Source organism: Biomphalaria glabrata, chromosome 8 (genome assembly GCF_947242115.1).
Source record: "Biomphalaria glabrata chromosome 8, xgBioGlab47.1, whole genome shotgun sequence".
Taxonomy (NCBI): Eukaryota; Metazoa; Mollusca; class Gastropoda; family Planorbidae; genus Biomphalaria; species Biomphalaria glabrata.
The window spans coordinates 1,478,652-1,484,369 of NC_074718.1; positions in this window are offsets into that span (position 1 = coordinate 1,478,652).

Sequence of the window (5,718 nt, forward strand, 5' to 3'; positions counted from 1 at the left end):
TTGTTCTATGATAATGCGCATGTAGCAATGTGGTCAGTGCATGATTTTTCCTTATGGAATCCAGCCTGTTCTGGTTTTAGTCTTTTGTCTAGGGCATCTTTTAGGTGCTCCAATGTTATCCTAGTTAATACCTTGCTAAGGGTAGACAGTAACATGATACCTCTCCAGTTGTTATATTGAGTCAGATCACCTTTTTTGTGTAATTTAATTAGATAACCCAGTTCTCAGATTTTAGGGACTTGTTCTTGTTCCCAAATCTTGCATAGCAGTGGATGAAGCATTTCAGCTGAAAGTTTGGGGTCTGATTTAAGCACCTCCACTGGCATACCATCTGGGCCTGGTGCCTTTCCATTTTTATAAATTTAATGCCTTGAGCAAGTGTCCAATATTTTTCAACCTCTGTATTTTATTGTTGACAACTGCATCCCCTGAGTATGAAAAATGTGTTTTGCTCCAGTTATGCAATGAATTTGGGAAATATAATTTCTATAATGCAACCTAATTTATACTACACTTTAAAAAAAAGGGGTACTTTCCTTTTTTTTTACTAACTTCTTTTTGTGGTCAAACAGAAACAGATAGAATAAAAGAGAATCAATAAATAATAAGTATTCTAACTGCATCTTTTGTTTGTGTCTGGGAAATTGAATTACTTAAAAATTCAATTAAATCTGATCTTAATCTTTCAATGACAAATTTGAAGTTGACTGTCAAAAATACATCTCAACTCTAAACAGGCTAAATATCGCAGCTACTAAACTTCATCAGAAATTGTGAACAGGACTGGTGACTGGTTGGTTTAGTGCACTGTGTGGTCATCTGATCTCTCTTGACATCACAACCGTGACACGTGCAACAAGATTCTGCTAAGTACAATGTCTTTCAACCAAATACAACATGTACGAGCAGACAAGCAGATGTGGGAACTTCTGATAGTGCGTAGAACCTTTTAGTAGACTCTTGCGGCCTCTGGTAGTCTCTTGCGGCCTCCGGTAGTCTCTAGCGCTTTCTTGCTATCTGAAAAGCTTAGTTGTCTACAACAAAATCAACAAAATGTAGACAGAACTATATACTACAACATCAATATCAATCTCATCACAACAAGCAAAGCTTGAGAACTTAAAGTAAATAAACAATAATCAATGGTATAAGTTTACCGAAATACATAACATCAGTAGGGTTCTAGGTTGGTTTAACACTGATAAAAAAAAATTTTACGAGCCCCCATGTGACCTAAAGAGGATTCATGATGAAAAGTGATGAGCCCCCATGTGACCTAAAGTGGATTCACGAACCAATATGATCAGTTCACATTACCTATTAGCGGATATAGCTAAAGGTAGTCTAAGAGATTTATCGTCAACAGCAGTCCCTGTGTGACTTTATTGTTAATAACGAGCTCCCATGAGACTTATAGCTAGATTTAGGTATTTTAGGTCAACAGATCAGTGTTAAAGGTCTGCTGGCACGTTTGTCCAGAGGTACATTGGTCCCTACTTGTACTGCCTTGGTTATTAGGTATAACCTCTAGGTATACAATTAAACTAATGTATGCAACACAAGACTTAAAGTCGCAAGTAAACATATATACAAAATTTATTTACATGAGTAAAATAAATGTGTAAATAAATGGCCATCAACTCACAGGCCTACTCCACACAAAATAAACAAAAGATACACATTCAAAAATAGTATGGTACACCGCTCTAGTCATATGTTACAACTATGTAAATAAATAGCCATCAACTTACTGGCCTTCTCAATACAAAATAAACAAAAGATACACTCAAAAATTGTATGGCACACCGCCCTAGTCATATAATACGCAGCCTTTTGTCTTCAACTGGCTTAGTAGTCTGTAGTGCTTCCAGGACATTTCTGAATCGTTTTTGTGTTCTCCTCATTATTTTCTGTACTCTCTTCCTCGCTTGCTTTATAAAGTCTGTTAGGTGCCACTCTCACAAAAACAACTTTTCCATATTGAAATACCACCTTTCGAGGTCCAAACCATCTCTCTTTGCCTTCACGCTTGTAAAAAACTGTCAGCATTTGGAAACACCTGCTCTGATGCTTGAAGTTTAGAACACAGGGCTCGTCATATTCTTTCACTGACTCTGATTGAATGTAAGCTTTACCTGCCTCTTTTCTATTCTTCTATATCTTGTGTCAAATTTTGCTATGAAATCCTGTATGGACTGGTTTTTCCCTCTGTTTAAAATCTTCGAACTCGTCAAATTTGTGAATACTGTCTGCGAGGTCGTCTTTGCCCAAGTTCTTGTCAAGAAACTTCAAAAGTCTCTCTAAGCCTCCCCGACACTTGAGCTCTGATGGGTCTAATTGTTCAAACACTTTCTATCTTATCCCTGATTTGCTGTTTTGTGGTAGTGAAAGGACTATGGCTATTGCTCTTTTCTTTCAGGTCAGTTATTTCATTCCATGCGAGTAACTCTTGTTTATACAATTCGTATGGCTTTTCTTTAAAGAATGACGGGATCTCTATCCTAGTAGCCATTAGTACTCCAAATAGGATCGATAAAGTAAATAATTTTACTGACAGCTCTGCTACCACTTGTTAACTATAAACGCTACACTAAATAACCATAAACAACGACACTATAATGCCACATTTATGAGTGAATTTATTTACACACTTTGTAAACACACATGACACATAACATTGCAACATTCACTCCCTTAGTCAAGGGGAATCATTCGAGATACTCATATAAACAATGTCAACAGTGCTTTCATTGTGAATCTGATCATCCATGTTTTTATAGAAAGCCATCTAGTTATTGTCTAATTTAGGCTAAGGTTTGTTATTAGCCTTTAAGATTTAGAGTTTTGCTGACTTTTTTTTCTATTTAAAGATACAAATGTTACATCATCTGACTGGTCTAACATTTTGGTGATGATTTTGTCTTTATGATGAAAAATTAACCAATGTCTTGATTTGAAGTGTGAGAAGATAGAATTGATGAAAGTGGAATGAGATAGTCATTGATAATGTATTAGTTTTTAAATATTGTAATTTTTACATTCACAATTTTGCTTTAAATCCAATAGTGACAATTGTAATGATCCAATTTCAATTTGTAGAACAATGAGTTTTTTTTCTTATTAATTTGTTGAACATGATTTACATCATTCTTTGTTCCCAATGTAAATAGTTCATGTGCTATTACACTCATTACCACCTAAACTGTGATTTCATACACACTTACGATAAATGTTTACAACTTTTTCTCTATTGAAAATTGATTGAGATATTTATTTTGACAAATTAATGAGTTCCAAAGTAGGCAAGTCTAACCTTGTTAGATTGTTTGTTTTGTTGACTTGCAATCTAATCTTGGTATTTTACATTGTGTAATAAGAGTCACACAGTCCAGCCATGTTATTTCACATTATGATACACAGGCCTTTAAATCTAAGATATTTTTTAACTGCTTTTGTACATTGCATTTTCATGCTTGTATTTATTATTATTATAGCCTATTATTAGCCTATGAAAGTTGTAATTTTAATTTGATGTGAACTTGTCAAATTTCATCTATCATTATAATTGATTCTGACCAGGACTGTTTTGTTATTATTTAATTGAAACTAAACATGGCTTAATGTTATATTAGGATTTTTCAGCAGATGTTAAAGAGTTACAATTTAATAAAAATGTGTGATTGAAAATGTTTTTTTAAAATTGTTGTCTTTTGAACTAGAAACTAATTTAACTCTTTCTCTCCGTAATTATTTACCACATTCTGGTGGAATCAATGTTGGTATCGTCAGTTAGGAGAGAAAGAGTCAAGGCCTGCAATAATTCTTTTTAGTATTATTTGACCAAAGATCATCACAACTAATGTATGTATGAATTATCCTTATCCTTTCTTCTTGGAACATATGTTTAACTCTTTCTCCTGTTTGGCGATGCCATCGTTGATTTGACTACTTTAAATTATTTTCTGGTTTATAAACATTAATTTGTGTTATATAAAAAGAGCATGCATTCCCATTTAATTCTATGCCACATAAAATATTTTCTGAGTTATTGAAGTTTAATCATAACAGAAAAGTGAACTACAAATGAGTAAAATAAATAATCCTGTCGTATCATGGAAAATAATTAAGGAAAGAGTTAAGACCTTTTTCAAACATTACAAAGCTTTTTAAAATTATAAAACCATTCAGTATACAGTAGGCCTACATACTCTTATAGATTTATTCTCTACATTTTAATTATATTTTTTTTATTTCTCTTTGTAATGGATAAAAATAATAAATTAATAATAATAAAGCAAATAGCCTTTAAACCAAAAGATTAAGAAAATATTCCATAGTGATTGAGACTTAATTGTGAATTAAAAATTATTTATCACACCTTGTGCAGACAAAGCTGCATGGGGTAGATGTACAACTTTAATATAACAAAAACAGTGTTAAATTTAACACTGAATGACAAAACTACACACAAACTACAGGTCAAGAAACAGATGTTAGATAAGATTTTTTTGATGTTCTATATATTATGCGATCACCTGGAAATAATCTGAAGAACTACGGATGGAAATGTATTCTTCCTTGAACGGGATAGTTCAAGAACAAATTACCACATATGAGCAATATCATGATGTGATAAATAAATATGATTTTTTTAATTGCCATCCCAAATATTGAATCCTCAGATCAAAATGAATCTCAATAGGGCTCAAAAACAAATTTCGTTAGAGTCTGGAGCGAAGGAGGATTCTGGGCTTGTTGCAGTTCGTTCAGAAGCTTTTGAACTAATGATCTTAGGACCATTTTGAGCAGCGGTTCTCAACTTTTTAAGCTCGGTGACCTTTTTTACAATCCCCCACTCTGCAGCGACACCCCACCCCCCGCTCACACACACATTGATAGAAGAATAGACCAAACAATCCATTTTTTCGATGGTCTTTGGCTACTCCTGGCAAATTGTCAATCGACCCTCAAGGGGGTCGCGACCCACAGGTTGAGAACCCCTGATTTTGAGACTTATTAAAAAAAAGATATTAGAGAGATGATTCAGTCCTGATTATTGTCTTGATTCGCATATTGCGGTAAGTGTGACTATTATATGCGAGCAAAGTTTTTTTCAGACTTATGTTAATCATGAATGAATAGCAATCAGCAATGACAAAGTTGACCCGCGACTCAATAATTTGACAAGTGTGTCCATTAACTCTTTCTCTCCGTAATTATTTACCACATTCTGGTGGAATCAACGTTGGTATCGTCAGTTAGGAGAGAAAGAGTTAAACAAGAGCTGATGGGGAAAAAAATGATGTCGATAAAATTTTTGATAGTTTTGCCCGCAACAGAGCACGTAAGATTCATTTTTAGTAGCTTTTTTTTTTTTTTTTGAATTAGAAATACTTTAACAATGAATAGGCCTACAGGAAAAACGTATTTTTTTCTGTTTAAATCATTGGTTAACATGCTTGACTACATTGACCTAGGTATACACGCGTAGGATATAATGTTCTTTTTTGAAGTAATGTTTGTATTTTATAAGATAAGAAGTTATCTTTTTTTTTGGGGGGGGGGGGAGGGGGGCAGGGGTCACGAAAAGCTGCTGCACATAATAATCTAGAACTTATATTTATGTCTATGGCTGCTGCACTAGTTTAATTAATTAATTAATTCGTTTTGTTTGAACTTCATATTTTTTATTGTTTACAAGGGACAGTACTCTTTTTT